Source organism: Pogona vitticeps, chromosome 15 (assembly GCF_051106095.1).
Source record: "Pogona vitticeps strain Pit_001003342236 chromosome 15, PviZW2.1, whole genome shotgun sequence".
In the NCBI taxonomy this organism is placed as follows: domain Eukaryota; kingdom Metazoa; phylum Chordata; class Lepidosauria; order Squamata; family Agamidae; genus Pogona; species Pogona vitticeps.
Window position 1 is genome coordinate 8,203,758 of NC_135797.1, and position 17,776 is coordinate 8,221,533.

The following is a 17,776-nucleotide window of genomic DNA, read 5'->3' on the forward strand; positions in this document are numbered from 1 at the left end:
CACAGCCAGCACATTTTGAGGAAATATACAATAAATAATATTTGAATTCAAGCAGCCTTTCCATGCGGTGATGTTCACAGATTATTCACAAGGCGGCACTGACTGTCGTATTTTTTGTGCCTTTTTTGGCATTGTCCTTGGTTCAGCTGCCTCAGAGTCTTTGGAAGGTCCTGTAATTTCCAGGGCAAATGAGTGGGAAAGTGGGCGAAGGAAAACAGGAGCGATTGTCCCCAAGATTCAGGAGACAGGCTGGAAAGTAGGGTACATGAAACACGTCAATTTAAGGCAAGGGCCGGCATAGTCAAGGCAGTCATGTGTGTGTGTGTGTGTGTGTGTGTGTGTGTGTGTGTGTTTCTATCTTGTATATTGGAATGTATATTTCTCCACCTAACCGGCACAGTTGGATGCTATTATTTAGCACAGTCTACATGTTTTATAAAAGGTTCTTGACGTAAAAGAAAAATAAGTTACCCAGATTCTCTCAGGGAATAATTTTGGACTTCACCCTACAAGCTGTTTGGAGCAGGGAACCCTTTTTCTGTGCAGAGTGTGTTGATGACACCATAGCTCTATAGGAAATGCCATGCGTTGTTGAACTGTTCTAATCTGGGTTCTAATAACTTCAAGAGTGACACGAATCTGAGGTTGCCAGCCTTCGGAACGGGCCTCATGGCCTGTGCAGCTCGACCCCAATTCACGCCACAAGCCCCAGGCAGCTGACAGAATGGGCTAAACGCTGCAACGATGTTTAACCTGTCAGTCTTTGCAAAATTAATGTATTTGTACACATGAAAGGGGCAGGCAGGGACATTTCCTTCTCATCCTGTTGGCAACCGTTCATGGCTCAGAGCCGCATCCGTCATGTCAAGAGGCGGGTAGGTGAGTTGTTCCCTTGTCAAGTGGACATGAGCGCCTCAACGCAGCAGCGGAGAAGCTCGCGTCCCGGCTCAGACGCTGATCTGCTCAGGTGATGAGCGGAAGGTGAGGGGAACCTGGATCCCTGCTCATTAATGGCCTCCAAGCTGCCAATAATCCAGATAATCGCAGCTCTGGGCAAAGATCAACAAAATCCTTGACATCCAGCTCCTCTCATGCCAGCTTTGCTCCACCTCCTCCCCATTTCTCAGCCTTAGGGGGTGTCTATTACTCTGAGGTATGCTAATCAGCTGTAGCTGGGGAATGGGACACCTTATACCTAAACCCCCCCAATTCCTCACAGCCACTAATTTGGGGGGGGGCTTCGTAAGGTATACAAAGTCCATGCGAGGGAAGAGGGTTGGGTGCCAGACTGAATGTAGCTGGCTATGCCACGGATCTCCTCATCCACTGCTTTAAAAAAATGCAACCTTTAAAAAAAAGTCTTGTCCCTCCCTGCTTTCTCCTGCCTTTATAAAAAACTGCTTTTCTTTGCATATTCATGAATGGGTTGCAAAGCCACCCTGATCTAAAAACAGCCTGGAAAAAAAGGACTGCACATCCTCAGACACAGCAGCTACCATGTTCTCTAGACTCACAAAGAGAGTATGGCTTGATAAGAAGCTGACGGCATAGACCAAGATCCAGGTCTATAGAGCCCGTGTCCTGAGCACACTCCTGTGCAGGGCAGGAGAGGAAGCTGAACACGTTCCATATGCATTTTCTCCGATGCATTTTTGGTATCACTTGGCAGGACAAAGTTCCAAATAGAGTAGTCCTAGAACGAGCTGGAATTTTTTAGCATGTATACATTACTGAAACAGCAACGTCTATGTTGGCTTAGGCATGTTGTGAGAATGGCTGATGGTCAGATTCCAAAACATCTCATGTATGGAGAACGAGTGCAGGGAAATCTCCCCAGAGGGAGACCACAGCTGCGATACAAGGACATCTGCAAGTGGGATCTGAACGCCTAAGGAATGGACCTTAACAGATGGGAAACCTTGACATCTGAGCGTTCAGCCTGGAGGCAGGCGTTGTATCACGGCCTCTCCCAATTTGAAGAGACCCTTGTCCAGCAGGCCGAGGCAAAGAGGCAGTCCTGAAAGCAGCCAAATCAGGGAGCTGGGCAGGGGACAGATTGGATTTGTCTTCAGTGTGGAAGGGATTGTGTCACTCTCGAATTGGCCTTCTCAGCCACACTAGATGCTGCTCCAAGTCCTCCATACAGAGCACGATACCATATAGTCTCTCAAGGCTAATCTAACTCAGACACAACATAGTGCTGCTGTTCTTTTTAAGGAGAAAGGTGGGGTAACAACCGACAGGGGTAAGGTGAGCGGGAATAACAGGCCAAAGTTCCTCCCACGGCCGTGTTCTGCTGCATGGCCTGCTTGAACCTCATCTTAGAGCTGCAGAGCCGAAAGGGAACCTGAGGACCCTCTAGTCCTGCCTCCAGCTCCACAGTCAGAGACCTAAACCACTGAGCTTTTCCAGCAGTCGTCAAACATTCAGTACTGCAGGCACTGCCCTGAGAGACATCCCAGGCAGTGGGAAGCTCTCACCGAAGCCAGCCTGATTTGCGGAGATGCGAAGAGGAAATGCAGACGCATTCAAGAGCCTCCATACACGCTTAGAGTCTGATTCTCTACAGGCACCCACCAGCGGGGAAGTATTTTAAAAATACACATTTTATTTATTGAGAAATGGGTTAACAATAGGGTCCAGCAGCACTGCTGGCAAAGAGTTAAAGCGGGCGTCTACTGGTTTGTTGTTTGAGGGTGGTGTGTGGGCAGAGAACCCTCTCTTTGTACTTATGGCAGAACTTCCCCGCTTTCCCCAAAGAACAGCTGGTGACTGGGGGGCAGCTGGTGCTTTGTGTAGCCGTTTGCCCCCGTCTAGAGCCTGACGGCTCCCTTGGCTGATGGGCAGAGTTCTTTCCATAGCTCCCCATTCTGCTCCAGAGTCAGGACATCCTGGAACACAAATAGCAAGTTAAATCATGCATTTGAAGAGATGTGTAAGAATGGCAGAAGGTGTGTGCATTTGGGGGCTTAGGGGACGTTCATGCCCTGCTCTTCAAAGGAATTGTGACGGAAGGGATTTTCCAAGAAATTTTGAATGACCGTAGCAGCCCACTCCACTTGGCTCTTCATAGACACACAAAGGAATGCTTCTTTCTCTTACAACAAATATTATTTCGGCTACTGTGGCTTCCCTTGAACACCTGATTTGTATTGTTGAGCAATGGCAAGTTAAGGAAAATTAAATCTAGGGTACTTCAGTACAATTTAATGAATTCTGAAGTGAACCAGGACTATGTGTTAACTTTAGAGAAGGCATATAGATACTATGATCTCATTGTGAACTGCAGGATGGAGAGCCATGAACTCCGTCCATGGATAAATTTCTGCAAGTTAATCTGTCGGGGGTCGTATGCCAATGACGGGCAGGCCTAGAGCCAGAAGTCCAAACTGTTTGCTTATAAAAGGTTTCCGAAATTAAGTTGAGTAGCACTTTATCCACCTTGTCACGCGGAGGGTTTCTTTCTGTTTAGATGGACTGTGTTCTAGTCAAAACCCCTGATTTTGGTGGGTAGCAGCTACATGGAGCATGTGGGTCAGGGGAGGTCATGACAGCTCTATAGCAAAAAAAAATAATAAAAAGTTCTAAAATCCTCACTAAATTACAAATCTTGGGAGCCCTTTTCACATAGCTCTACCAGTTAAACTGGTATCAAACTGCTGTAGCTACTTTCTAGCTATGCTGCAAGGTCAAAAGGTCAAAATCCAGGGCATGAATATATTCCTAAATCTTTGCCAACCAGGTATACTCTGTTCCTGGGGTTGGCAGGCGGGAACTCTTGCCCTTTCTTTTGAATGGAGAGAGAAAAGTTAAATCAGGAATTCCAGGAACAAGCTGTTTACAAACTTCAGAGTAAACCAAGCCAAACTCAGAAGTTAATTGGGAGTGCGTTTGCTGACGCCTGCCTCGTCTCTGTTCTGCGGAGAAACTGGCCGTGAAGCTGGCTGGGAGCAGGGAGAAGACGCGGCTCCGCCTGGGCAGGGGTCCGGTGACCCAAACAGCCCCACAGGGTCCCACGTCCTCCTGTGAAACCTCCACTTCTGTCTAACTCAGGCTCTTTGACCCAAGCAACTTTTCGGAAAGAGGGTCTCCTTACATTTGCTTGGCATCCTGGCAAGTTTCAGGTGTACCTCTCTTCTGATAAAGATGATGCTGGTGGATTCGTGAGCTTCAGGACCTCCAATAGTATAGAAGTGCTTTGCTTGTTCAGACATCAGGCTGCAGACATCAGGTTGAGACAGAATCAATCTGAAATATTTATTTTTTTATTTACTTTCATTGCTATTTTTACCATTTAGAACCTGAAGAATACATCACACACTAGTAGGGTTCATTCGGCGGATCAAATAAAGGGAAGCTGGGATCATAACCGGACAAGCAGCAAATTAGAATAGAGGGGAAAATAGTGGACAGATTGTGGAGAGAAGGCTTTGGTGTGTTGGACGTAGATCTTCACAATGGCTGGACAGAGTCTGTCTGTCTGTCTCGAGTCGGCTTATGCGAGGTGGGAAATGTTGGCCAGGTGTAAATGGACCACTTCCTCCCTCTGCTGCTAAAGCATCTCTGTGTGAGCGTGATCCTTTTCATTGCTTTAGGATCAGAGTTACCTGCTGAGCTGGGCTCAGGAGAAGCCACGGCTTTTTCTGGCAGAAAGAGGGCCTTGTTCTCTCTTTTAAATAGGGAGGAATGGAGAGAGAACCTGGAAACCTTGCAAAGGCTCCTCAGCCCCATTCTTTCAGGGAATAAGTTCCTAGTCCTCAGCAAACTGAACAAAATTGCAGATTTAAGATGGAACGTTAGAATCTTTCTTCTGACAAGTTTGGAGGCTGTGTTTTTTGGACAGAGGTGCCAGGATTGGAACCCACAGCCTCCTGGGATGAAGACATTCCTCCAAGCTGCCTCCCCCACCCTTCAAACTACCCCCCCTCCCCGGGGGCTTCTGTTTGCTTCTTGTCTTCACCCCTCCCTCCCCAGCACCCCACGGCTGCAGGGGGTTAGTCTCCCTTGGCCTCACGGCTGATGGCCCAGTGAGGACATGGTGCGAGGGGCTTGGTGTTCGGCTCGCGCGCCTCTTCTTTCTTCCCACCCTGCCATTTCCCGTAAAACTCTGCCAAGCCGAGTTCGGGTGCATGGAGGGGTTCCGCCGGCAACCGCAGCATTTCCGTGGAATTCGGCTGCAGCCTCGCTGGTCCGTCCGCGTCCCGTCTCTTTGTGTCAGGGCAGCGTGGGTCGCTCACCCCCTTTCTTCTCTCTCCCGCCTCCCTGCCCGGCTCAGTCGGCACTGGCAGAGGGGGTGGTCGCGACCCGACTCTGTTTTGCAGAAGTGGGGGAAACAGAGGCAGAGGGAGAGGGAGCCGGATCCTGAGGGCGATACGGCGGAGAAAACTGCTTCTGGGGCCATCCGATACCCTTTTTGTGGATCCGTTCATTCTGCTTGAGCGTTCGTGCACCTTTATTATAATAATAATAAATGTTTATTACGGTCATTGACCAGCAAAAGTAAAATACATTTTTTTTAAATTAGGAGACATAAAAACAATATAAAAGCATTAGAAACACGAAAAACAGCAAAGCACTAAAAGCATCTATATACATATATACATCTTACTAGATATCTCTTACCTCCATATCATAGGCCTTATCTATGGGCTGTTACAGCTTGCATAGAATGCCAAATTTGTTATTTTAAAGCTCATATAGCCCGTGTGATCATTAATTGGTGTACACCAATTTACAGATTCTATAACTGCGCTTTAGGTGGAACCTTTCCTTCACGGATTTTTATTGCAGCAGCACAGAATTTAGCAACTTTTGTCAGCATATCTGAATTAAGCCCAATATATCTGCCAGGGCATCGCCCTGTCAGCAAAAGCTGTGTGTAGTGTGCCTCTGATCGTCCAGGAAATGCCCTTATGTAAGGGTCAACATGGACTTCTCAAATGTTAGAGTAAAAAGCACAGTGATGTAACACATGGGGGATAGATTCAATCTCACCAGAGTTACAGGGGCATAGACGCTGAGTGTAAGGGGTGTTGTTATACTTCCCATCCTGGACTGCTGACGGAAGTGCATTGAAGCGGGCCAAAGTAAGAGCTTTGCGTTGCTTAGGTGTTAAGGGTAAGTAGAGATATTTTGCCGGTTTCAGTGGGAGCAATGCATTGTCAACTGTAAACCTATTTCTAATAATACCAAGATCCTGCTGCCTTTCTGTCTCAATAATACGCTGCCTAAGATTACTCTTGGCCTTATCGTATCCCATTTGTTGGATACTTTCTACTGAATAGCCGTATCTGTTGATTTTATGGTATGTTGCTCTCTTCCAAGGGGACTGATGGTTATCCTGTAATACCAGTGAAGTCAGTCCAATTGGTTGAAAGGTTAGTTTTAGCCAAAAGTTAAAAATAGCCAGCCAAGCTCTGGCTTCAACCTTCAGGTAGCCCACTTCAAACCTGAGGGCTGCATTGGATACCCCTCTTGGAACTTGTAATATAGCCCTCACAAATTTGGACTGAACTACTTCTAACTGGATAAACAAAGAAGAAGAATAGGGGCCCAATTGTGCCCCATACAAGAGCTGACTAAGGGATTTGGCCTGAAACAATCTTAGTGCAGCTGGAATGTACTGGCCTCCCTTAGAATAGAAGAATTTTAGTATAGCAAGGCTAGATTTTTGTGCTGCTTGTACCACGTTGTTAACATGGGCCTTGTGGTTTCCTTTATACTGGAAAACAACGCTCAGCGACATGTATGTCCTCAAGTTGCAAATAAGCTTGCGTGTTTTGTTTGCTAGTGGGTCATCCAGAGGCAGCGGAGGCTGGTTTTGCAGGGGCGTGGAATCCAAAGTAGCCTTTCATCTGGACTTTTAAGGAGCTATCCAAGACGTTGGTGCTAGCGGTCATCATCATCTTGGGTCGTTCCCTTGAAGCGTGGACTGAAACACAGAGTGAATTCCTTGCCCCACTGAAATGAGAGACACGAGCCGCCCCTCTCAGGAGGTAAACAAGCTTCATCTGTGAGGCTGGCACTTTGGTAATGACCCAGGACTCAACAGCTTTGGAATGTCGCTCTCCATGGTAAGCACTGTTTTTTTCAGGGGGAGGGTTATATGAATTATCTTCCTCAGGCAGCAGAAAATCTGGTTGTGGCCGTGGATGTCATTAAAGTTGTTCTAGTAAAAGACAAAGAGGTAAATGATCTAAGAAAAATTGAACAATCTGTGAATTTTTGAAGAAATGGTGTTGCTGCAACTCATGTCAAAAAGGCATCAGCTGTATTGTGTCCCAATGCCGATGTACAGAGTCTTGAGCTCCTATTCCACACGAGGGAACGCAACACCAAACACACCATCACAGGGAACACCAAAAATATAAACCAGTTGATTTGCTTACTGGACCTTCAGCTGAACCACTAGATCCGAACACTTTCTGTTCCATAGACGTTGTAGCCTTCTCTGTACGTTGCATAATTCTGAGTATTGGGTGCAGGAGCAGGCTTGAAGTTTTTTGTGTTCTTTGTGAGTTTCATGCATTTGGACTCAGCCCAAGACTTGTAACAAAATTCTATCAAGGCCACTGTTCTGGCGAGGCCAAGGCCGCCGACAAGGATATAGAAAACCCCGGCAACATGGCTCAGGCTTAGAGCCCTCGTCTTGTCCTACGAAAAATGAACCAGTTGGTTAGCTTTGCAAGGGGCGAGCAAGAAACAGAAGGATAATGATGTCATTGCAGCTTCCGGTTCCACCTTCTCTGTTGCACGTGGCCCGCTCCCTGGCTGTCGGCAATTTCCTAGATGGTGATGCGCAGCATACTGAAATCCCGCTCCAAGCCTGCGAGAGAGGGCTCCTCCAGCAGGATGTCTCCCAAGGCGCGTCTCAGGCCCCGCACCTCACGCAGAAGGCTCTCCAGTTGTTGTTCCATGGAGTAGAGCTGATGCGCATAAGCTTGCTTGACCTGGTGGTACGCAGGCTTGCCGGAGCCGGATTCTGGCTGGATGCAGGCAAGCGCCTGAGGTGCTGCGCATGTGGGGCGGACATCCGGGGCGATCTCTGTGCCACGGTCCTGGTTTGCCTGCCCGGAAGGGAAAGAGGTAAAAACATTGGTTTCTTCGTTCCTTCGTTCCTTCGTTTCACTTGTATTCTGCGCTGGGCAGTTTACAACCAGAATTAAACTAACATAAAGTTTTAAAAAATCATAAATATAGTATGAAACAAGCACAACCTATAATCAATTTTTAAAACCCTCAAATAAATTAATGAAAAACAAACAATGGAGAACAGGCAACCTAAAAATAGTTGTATTACGTGAAGAAAGGATGCTCTCAAAGGCTTCAGGATACAGCTCCTTGTCTTGAGCATCCTCCTCAAGGGAGTAAAGGAGGACGCCAGGCGCAGCTTCACTATCATGGCCCCATTCAAGAGGGGGGGCATTCCTGTTTCTGTTGGTGTCCTTGAAATCCTTTGTATTCGGTTCTTGCTGGGAAAATCCCTCCTAACCCTCCCCCAGTTATTGTGAGAATGAGGGTTTTGTTCAGAAGGACCAAGGAAGCCCACGTGTGGCGGCGGGTGATGTCACTGCTTGTGCTGTCCACATCAGTCCCAGTGCCCAAGTCCTGGCACCTTGGCAACCTTGGAAGCGGTCCAGCTGGAGGCTGTCCTCCCCATTTCCACAAGCGGAGCTGAGGCTGTGACACCCCCTCCCTTGACCTGCCTGCCCTCCACAAGCACCCTCACCGGGGAATACAAGGAGCTGCCTTCTATGAAGTCAGACTTTTGGCCCAGTTCAAAGAGAAACACCGGAGAAAGAGGGAGAGAAAAGAGAGAGAGAAAAATAATAGAAAAGGAAGAGTTGATTGTGGAAGAGAGAGAAGGAAAGGAGTCAAAGAAGAAAGAGACAAAGATAGATATCTGTTTTGTAGAAGAAGGGAAGGAGAAAGAGGAGGAGGAGGAGGAGGAGTTAATTCTTCCAGTATGGGAGGAGGATATAAAAGATCAGGAGAGGGGGAGAGTTTTCAGCATCCCTAGAAGGGAAACAAGGAAGGACGAAGGAAGGGAGAGAGAGAGAGAGAGACGAAGGAGGATGAATTCAGATACAGGAAAGCGTGCGGGCTTCTATAGGACTTTCCTAACTGGATACCTGACAAGCAGCAACCAACAAACGCCGAGAAGTCTGAGATGTGATGTTCCTGCGGCAAGCTTTCGTGCGAGCTTCCGATCTTCGTGCCACAAGTCTTTGCCGAAGCTTGCCCCGCAATTTGGCGACTGGAGTAGGAGAATCGGGTGGTGACTGGGTTGCTCCTATTTGCCCCGTTGAAAATAAGAGGAGTGATCCACCTTGGAAGAATAAAAAGAAACACCCTGTTACAAGATGGGGGGAGGACTTTATGGGGAAAAATGAGAAAAAAATCTGAAAATACAGGGAGAAGGAAAGAAGGAGGGGAAACCAGATGCAAGACCTCAAGAGAAATCAGACCAGTCATCAAAATCAGAATCAGATACAGAGAGAACAGGCCGTAGCTGAGCCACAACGAAGAGAAATCAGAAAGGTAGTAATCAACAACAAGATGACTAGAAATCAAATGAAGATATTTTTTTTAGTCAATAGAAATGGCCTGAACTCACCACAAAAATGGAAAAAGATCTTTCTGCAACTGCAGAAACTGAAAGCTGATGTAATTTGCATTCAGGAAACCCATATGAAAAGATTGTTAATATTTACGTGCCAAGTGGAACTCAATATTTTTTTTAAAACAACTGCAATTAGAACTAATAAATAAAGACTATTCCTGTGTGATAGGGGATTTTAATGCTGTTTTTGACAAAGAACTAGACACAAAAACAGACAAATTAACAAAAAGAGAGAGAGAGGAACAATCTCAAGAAGCTTTTAATAATTGGCGGAAAAAATAAATATGATAGATGCTTGGAGGACACGTAACCCAAAGACAAGAGATTATACTTTTTCTTCTAACAGACACAAATTGTGGTCAAGAATTGATACACGTTGGATCTCAATAAGCTAAATGAAAGAATTGGAGCAAATAGACATTTTACCAAATACATTTGCAGGCCACAGTCCAATTTCATTACAATTGGGTAGCAAATCAAAAGAATTTAATTGGAAGCTTAATACTTCACATCTAAAAAATGAGGAATTTATTAAGCAAGTAAAAGAAGACACGGATTTCTTCTTCAAACAGATTTATGAGGCCGGAAACACCAATGACAATGGTTTGGGAGGCAAATAAGGCATTTTTTAGAGGCGTAGCCCTAAGATTCGCATCAAATCAAGAACATGTATGATTATTTGTTAGGAATTAAAATGTAAGCTGAGATTGTCAAAGAATGTATAATTATGTCGGCACAAATTATAGGACATAACATTATTGATCAATGGTTGCAAAGATGGCAAAATAATATAAAGCTCATAAAATTGGTTAATTTCAAGGAGAACATATATAAGATGTTTTAGAGATGGCATATGACTCTGCAAAAACTATCAAAGATTTATACAGATGCATCAAATGTTTGTTGGAAGTGTGAAGCACATGAGGGAAGTTTTTATCACCTGTGGTGGACTTGTAGAGTAGCGAAGAAATTTCGGATAGGTGTACATATTCTGTTACAAAAAATAATTACTTTGTAAGGTTCCACTAACACCAGAACTGTTTTTACTGAGTATTATACCAAATAATATAAATAAGCCCAAGAACTACTTAGTTATATACATAGTCACTGTATCTTATCAGAAGTGCTGAAAGACTGTCCAAAACAAAAGGCAACTGAATGATGGGATTTATTACATAAATGGCACGAATCACCAGATAGTGCTTGAATAACATAGATTAAAATGAGGATGTAAATGTAAGTTAGAAACTGGAGGGCAACTGTATAGCCGAAAAATGGAACATCATCTTGATATGGTGACATATTTTATGTTCCACTCCCCCTCTTTCTTTTTCCTTTTTCCTCATATCCCTCCCTTACTTGTTGTATCCCCTACCCTATCCTAAATTGTTAATAAACAACAACAACAACAAACAAACAAACAGAAAACTCAGTTCAAGGGACTTCAGTCCCTTCCTGCCTTTCCCCCCAAGGCCTACACTCACCTTTCTCCTCCTCCTTCTCAGGATCGTCCACGTCAGGATTGGGTCCTACGTCAGGATTGGGTCCTATCCATCTCTGGAGGACATGTGCGATGAAAACAGTGAGGGACAACATTTTGTGATGGAAACACAGAGGTGAAATCCAACTCTGTGAAACCTCCACTCAGCTGTCTCTCCACCGAGTGACCGTTGATCCCCCCTCCTCCCGAGTAAATTCTGTGGTTAGAACATTGCTGGGCCGACGTTGGTGAGGTCACAAAACGCTGCCAACCTGAGCTGGCCTGGTGGGTTGACCAAAGGAAAAGGCCTGACCCTTCTATGTTGGTGACCTCCCTATTCGTAGAAGCATGAAAAACGAATATCTCTGGGTCTCTGGAACCGCGGAGGACGAGCCATGGTTAAGCACAAGCGCGCAATAGGCTCATTTGTATAGATAGATTTATCTATCTTTTAAAAGATGGTTACCCCCACCTTTCTGCTTAAAAAGGAGCAAAAGCTCATATATTAAAAGATAATATTCAGTTCTTCCAAACACACACACACACACACACACACTCGTTTATGAATGTGGGGTGCTGAGCGTCTGTATTCATGATTCGAAAAGCCAGGAAAGGGCCCGAAATGGCAGCACAAGAGGGTGCCCGCCTTGCCAGCAGGAGAAAGGACGGCAAGCTTCACCTAGCAGAGGGCAGCCTGGATTTTGACAGCACCCCTGGCAGCTGTCTGGAATGAGGGCCGGCACAGGGTCCCTTCCAGCTCAGCAGTTCTAAGAGGATGATGATGGCCAAGTTGCTTCCTTCTTTTCCTGCATTCTCCATGTTCTATTTCTGTTTTCAGATGGGCACCCTAATATTGCAACACTCAGAGACTTAAACCACTGAGCTCTCCAGCCAGCTCTACCGCCATCTTGTATGTCCTGTTTTTTTTTTAATTAAAATGGTCCTTAAAGTTTCTAAAAATCTCAGTTTTTTCCAGTGCAGATGGCATGTATACACTTGTTATGGGCCATAGACTTACAGTGATCCTAACAGGGCTATTTAAAGAGTGGTTTTACCAGTTCCGCACACCCCGTGAGTTTTAATGGCTGAGCGGGGATTCGAACCCAGGTCTCTGGAGTCTCAGTCATTAATTTACCCACTTCCCCACACGGGATATCCCATATATGTACCTATACACCACCCCCAAATAAGAGAACCACGATATGATAAGCAGCAGAGCCAAACCAAGTATCTTATCCATATTAAAAATCCTCTTATGGCATTTCTTAAAATTGAAAAAAAAAACAGTGTTGAGATGAAGTATAATGAAGTCTCAGGAACTCCCTGCTAGTGGAGCCTGGGCCATAGCTCAGCAACCTTTTATTTTTGGACTGCAACCCCTATTCTCTCCCGTCAGCATGTGCTTGAACTGACAGGGCACAGTTTTCTCCCCGCTTCTCACAGGCCTTCAAACATCTGATCTGGCTACGGGTTGAAAAGCAAGCGGTTGCTTCTGCTTATGGACATGTTTTTAAATGTACTGTTCATTGGTTCTTCTGCTTTTCCTTTGCAAAAAATGTGGATTATGTTTAATACTCCTTTAATTTCATCTTCGGAAATATTTGTTTCTAAGATTTCACTTTTAATGTTTTCAGACCGTGGATGATTGAATCAGTGGATAAGGAGTCCCGCGGATAAGGAGTCCTACTATATTTGCAAACCACCCTGTTCCGCAAGTGTTTTTTGGCATTCTGCGTTAGATGAAAATGGTAGCTGCTTCTGAAAGCGTGCATTGCATTTATATTATATTATTCACTGATGGACTGTAAGGCAAGCTTGTACAGTATTCAAGCAGTCTTTCAGTTCACACCTATTTCAGGATTCAGACCTACTTTGCATTAATATACGTAATGTTGTTTTTAAGGAAATACCCTGGTTTCCAAGGGGACAGCCATGTTAGCGTGTTGTAGAAAGAGGGAGAGAAAAGAGAGAGAAAAAAATAATAGAAAAGGAAGAGTTGATTGTGGAAGAGAGAGAAGGAAAGGAGTCAAAGAAGAAAGAGACAAAGATAGCTATATGTGTTTGGTAGAAGAAGGGAAGGAGAAAGAGGAGGAGGAGGAGGAGGAGGAGGTAATTCTAGCAGTATGGGAGGAGGATCTAAAAGATCAGGAGAGGGGGAGAGTTTTCTGCATCCCTAGAAGGGAAACAAGGAAGGACGAAGGATGGGAGAGAGAGAGAGAGAGACGAATTTCCCTGCTCCCAAAAGAGAAAGCCTTTAAAAAGAAAACACAGGGGAAAAGACTGAGAAATGTAGCTGTCTATTTTCCTCACACTCACTAGTAGATTCACCTGCGCCCTGTGGCCTCCTCCAGTTTTGGCGCTCTCCGGCAATGTGGCAGTTGCCCTCCTCTAGTGACAGTCCCGGCTTCCTTCACTTTAAACTCCAAATCATAACGTTCCCTAAGTAGAAATAGCGAGCTGCTCTTTGGCTTGATTAATGAGAGCCAATGTTCATTTCTTTCACAAAAAACTCTCCAGTACAAGGAACGGGGAGCAATATTTTGTGCCAGACGTAACTGGCCACTGAATGTCAGTGTTGCTCCAAATTCCTACAATAGGAGAAAAAAAAATGATCAAACTTAATTGGTTCAACTGCTTTGAAAGTTGAAAGGCTCGTATCAGAGGGAAATAGCCCAAACTGGTTTCTAACCAGATATGGATAGCTTTTTTCATTTTGCAGAGGGTTCACCATGAACTTGATCACACAGTGTTGCACCGCTGAATGTGCGACCAAGTGCACGACAAGGCACTCCACAAAATGGCATAAAAATAAAAATAAACACTCTATGACTGCAGTTCTACATGCTGTGAAACCATACCAGCTTTCTCTTCCTTAATGTAAACTGACACTCTTTTTTTATCATGTTTAAAGCAATATAAACTTTACCCTTTTACCCAGTAGGCCTCCTTCAGTCTCGAGAGACTATGGTAACATGCTCTGAATAGAGGTCTTGGAACAGTGTCTAATATGGCTGAGAAGGCCAATTCGAGAGTGACAATCCCTTCCACACTGAAGATCAATGCAATCTGTCCCCTGTCCAGCTCCCTGATTTTGCTGGTCTCAGGACTGCCTCTTGGCCTCGGCCTGCTGGACAAGAGTCTCTTCAAATCTGGAGAAACCCTGACACTCAGATGTCAGGGTTTCCCATCAGTTGAGGTCCATTCCTAAGGCCTTCAGATCCCGCTTGCAGATCTCCTTGTATCGCAGCTGTGGTCTCCCTCTGGGGCGATTTCCCTGCAATAGTTCTCCATCCAGGAGATCCTTTGGAATCCGACCATCTGCCATTCTCACGACACGCCCAAGCCAACGTAGACGTCGCTGTTTCAGTAATGTATACATGTTAAAAAATTCCAGCTCATTCTAGGACTACTCTACTGTATTTGGAACTTTGTCTTGCCAGGTGATACCAAAAATGTGTTGGAGATAATGCATACTCTTTTAATAGTAATCAAAAACAAGAGAGCTGGCACCTTTTCTTAAGCATGCAGAGGAGTTCTTGTAATAACCATGTGAGTAGAAAATTGCTGAGAGTTTGACTTCTTCACTAAAGGAAAAAGGGAGTAAAGGGCTATTGGTGCATAGCTTGTAAATTAATTTCCAGAAGCTGAGTGATGAGAATTTAACTCCTTCGCTAAGGAGTGTGTGTGTTATAATTAAATTCCTGAGTAGCCTGGGCCGATAAGATATAGCTGACAGGGTAAAAACAAAGTGCAGACTCCGTAAAAGCGAGGCTGCGCAGTAGAAATAGAATGTTTTTGTAACTTAATGAAATTGTAGTAAGTTTGTGAGCCGTAACGGACCGCCCGGACGGACAGCCTATATAATGTGTACTCTTCCTTTATTCCCCAGAGAAACCAACGCCTTGCATGGCTTGGCTTGTTTTCTCTCCGCTTTCTGCAGCAAGCGAATAATAAAGAGCCTCCACTTTGTAGCCTTTGTGTCTCTGTCCATTTCTGTTGGGGGAATTCATAAGGGTCTTGAATTCCGATTAACAGATTGGTGTCAGAAGTGTGGGATAATAGAAGCCCCTATTGGGGTCGGGCTCAAGCCCGTTGAGGCTGTGGAGAACGGCGGCAGCCTTGCGGAGAACCGGAGGGCCCCCGTCTTGTTTTCGACGGCCGTTTCCCGCCTGGCGTCCCGGCTACACAGTCTCAAGAACTCACAGTGAGACACGAACGTGAGGAGGACGGGTGAGACAGCGCCTGGGTAATCGTGGTGAGTATTGAAATATTGAACTGTGGTTATTGGGGCGGGCGTTGTCAGAGTGATTGTGAATGAGTGGTTGAGCCTGCAGTTCTTCGTGGTGACCGTTGGAAGTTCCGGCGCCCGGAGTCAGGCTGCGTGTTTGAAGTCTGAAACCTTTTTTGTGTCTGTGTTGAAAGGACCCCTTACCTTTCACACACCTCCCTGATCCCTTTGTGTTTTGTTTTCCCGCGGGATGGGCAATCAGAAGTTTAAGGGTAAGAAACGGTCCAGTGGGGGCCAAAAGGAAAAGGGGGATTCCGTTGGGGACGCCCAGACTTGTCGAGGGAAAGATGAGTTAGGAATCCCGGGGAACAGTCTGTTGGCTAGACTGCTTCTCCATTGGGAACAGGCAAAAGTGCAGGATTTTCAAACCCCGGGTGAAATGGTAAGGATGTGCACCCAGGGCAGTGTGGGTTGAAGCCAGTGGGGCTATGGCTCACAATGGTAAGTTCGGGCACAGCCAGTGGGGTTTGTGCACCGAAAGGGGAACTAGAGGAGTTTCCCTCTGCCCTACCCGCCCAGAAGAGAAGGGGATGGGGACGATCAGGCAGCTGGAGGATGCGTGGATGGAAGGGAACGGCCACCCCCTTACAATCCACACAGGGAGGAAGATAAGGAAGAACAGGAAGAACAAACTAGGCGGTTGTTTAAGGAACTCAGAGGGTTGGAAATAGAACAGTTGGGGTGGGATACAACGCCAGTAAGGAAAAGGCTGGGGTGCAAGAAAAATGGGCCAGTTGCCCCGAACAAGGACGAGGATGATACAGGATCAGGGGGATCCTTCCTCTATCCTTTGCAGCAGGTACCCTATGGGGAATAGTTTGGGGTGTGTGGCAGTGATCTTAGGATCATAAAGGGACAAATACGCTCTTTAACAGAGGATCCCTTAGGGTTTGTGCAAGGGCTCAGGGATGCCCTTGGCCCATCTATCTATAGTCCCACAGAGTTCCTTTACATCTGCCAGCAGCTGGCCGGAATAACTTACACCAACCAAGCTTTGACAAAGGCTAGTGAAAATTAGAGAAATGAAGCTCAAGGTAGAACAGAAGATCAGGCGAGAGAAATGTTCCCAGAAGTAACACCAGGAGACTGGGACTTTCAAACTGCAGCAAGGCGTGAACACTGTGAGGTATATTGCAGATATATGTTACAGGCGTTCCCGCAAACTATACCCACCAACATTAGTATGACCAAAGCTTTTGGTCAACCGCAGGGAGTCCTGTGGAGTATTTGGAAAGGATTAAGAAGAGCATGAGGCAATATACAGGATTAGATCCTGAGACTCCTGCCAATCAGGCAATACTTAAACTTCACTTTGTGGCAGAGAGTTATCTAGATATCAGAAATAAGTTGCAGAAATTTGATGGTTTGATGGTGAAACCAATTGAAGAGTTGTTGAATGAAGCGCAGAAAGTAGTACTTAGAAGGGGATGAAGAAGGGGGGGGCAAGGGGCCCTGACTGTGTTCACCTTTAAGGTGGCTCAGGAAATACTTGGGTGAAGCTAGGCAAAGAGAGAGAGTAAGGAAAGGAGGGAGTAGAGGAGTAATTGGAAATATTGTAAAGAAGGCAAGGAAAGTTATTGCAGGAAGCAAAGGGGTGCAGACAAGGAAAAGTATGGCATAAGTGACAAAGGAAGTACAAAGATAGAGATGAGGTAGAGAAGAGCGAAGCAAAAAAAAAGATCAGGTAAGGAGTTTTGAGGGGAAATGGGAAAGGAAAGGCTAGAGAGGGGGGAGATTACATTTTTGGTACACACTGGAGCAACCCACTCCACATTGTGCTGAAAAAAAAAAAATTCTAATTGGCAATGTACGAAGGGGAGTGTGAAAAGTTAAAATGTTAGGAGCCACTGGACAAACCGAGGAGGTTCTGATTTTGCAACTCCTCGTGGTCAAAATGGAAAGAGAAAGGGGGGGCTCAGGGACAATAGCTCCTCTGCTTGGGATGTCTGTGATGTATGTAAAAAGAAAAAAGGGAGGTAAAAGACTGAATCGGGGTCATTACCTTCAAGCATGTCAGCTCGGACAGCAGAGCTGTTTGCTCTAAGCTGAGCACTACAGTTAGCTGAAGGAAAAAGGATCAAAAGAGAAGGGGGGCAAATGTAACTTTCTCAGTAGACACAGAGAATGTTGTCCAAAAGTGTACATGAAATGGAATCCTCAGGAGGAGTCCTAAGAGAAATGGGAGTGAATGGAGTCTCTTTGGGGGTTCCCATTTTGAAACCATTAAGCGTTAAGCAGGAGGGGAAGGTAGTAAGGAAAAAGTTCAATTGGCTTGTTAAACTTACTGGGGTATAAAGGGTTAAGAGTAGGCACAAAGAAAAATTGCCTGGTGTTGAGGGAGGGAGATCCCAGCCTGCGTTAGGATACTCTGTATTGACTGTATAAA

General features: G+C 45.6%; 1 protein-coding gene and 1 long non-coding RNA gene across 13 annotated transcripts in view; both read right to left on the minus strand.

Moving 5' to 3' along the window:
* LOC140702810 (solute carrier family 9 member C1) overlaps positions 1 to 17,776 on the minus strand; it is a 288,383-nt gene that overhangs the window by 120,830 nt on the left and 149,777 nt on the right. The gene's annotated exons all lie outside the window — the stretch shown is intronic.
* Positions 2,597 to 4,211, minus strand: LOC144584859 (uncharacterized). The gene is made up of 2 exons (XR_013539330.1): positions 4,131 to 4,211; positions 2,597 to 2,891 (listed from the first exon to the last, which is right to left on the minus strand). It is a non-coding gene; the product is annotated as an uncharacterized LOC144584859 (long non-coding RNA).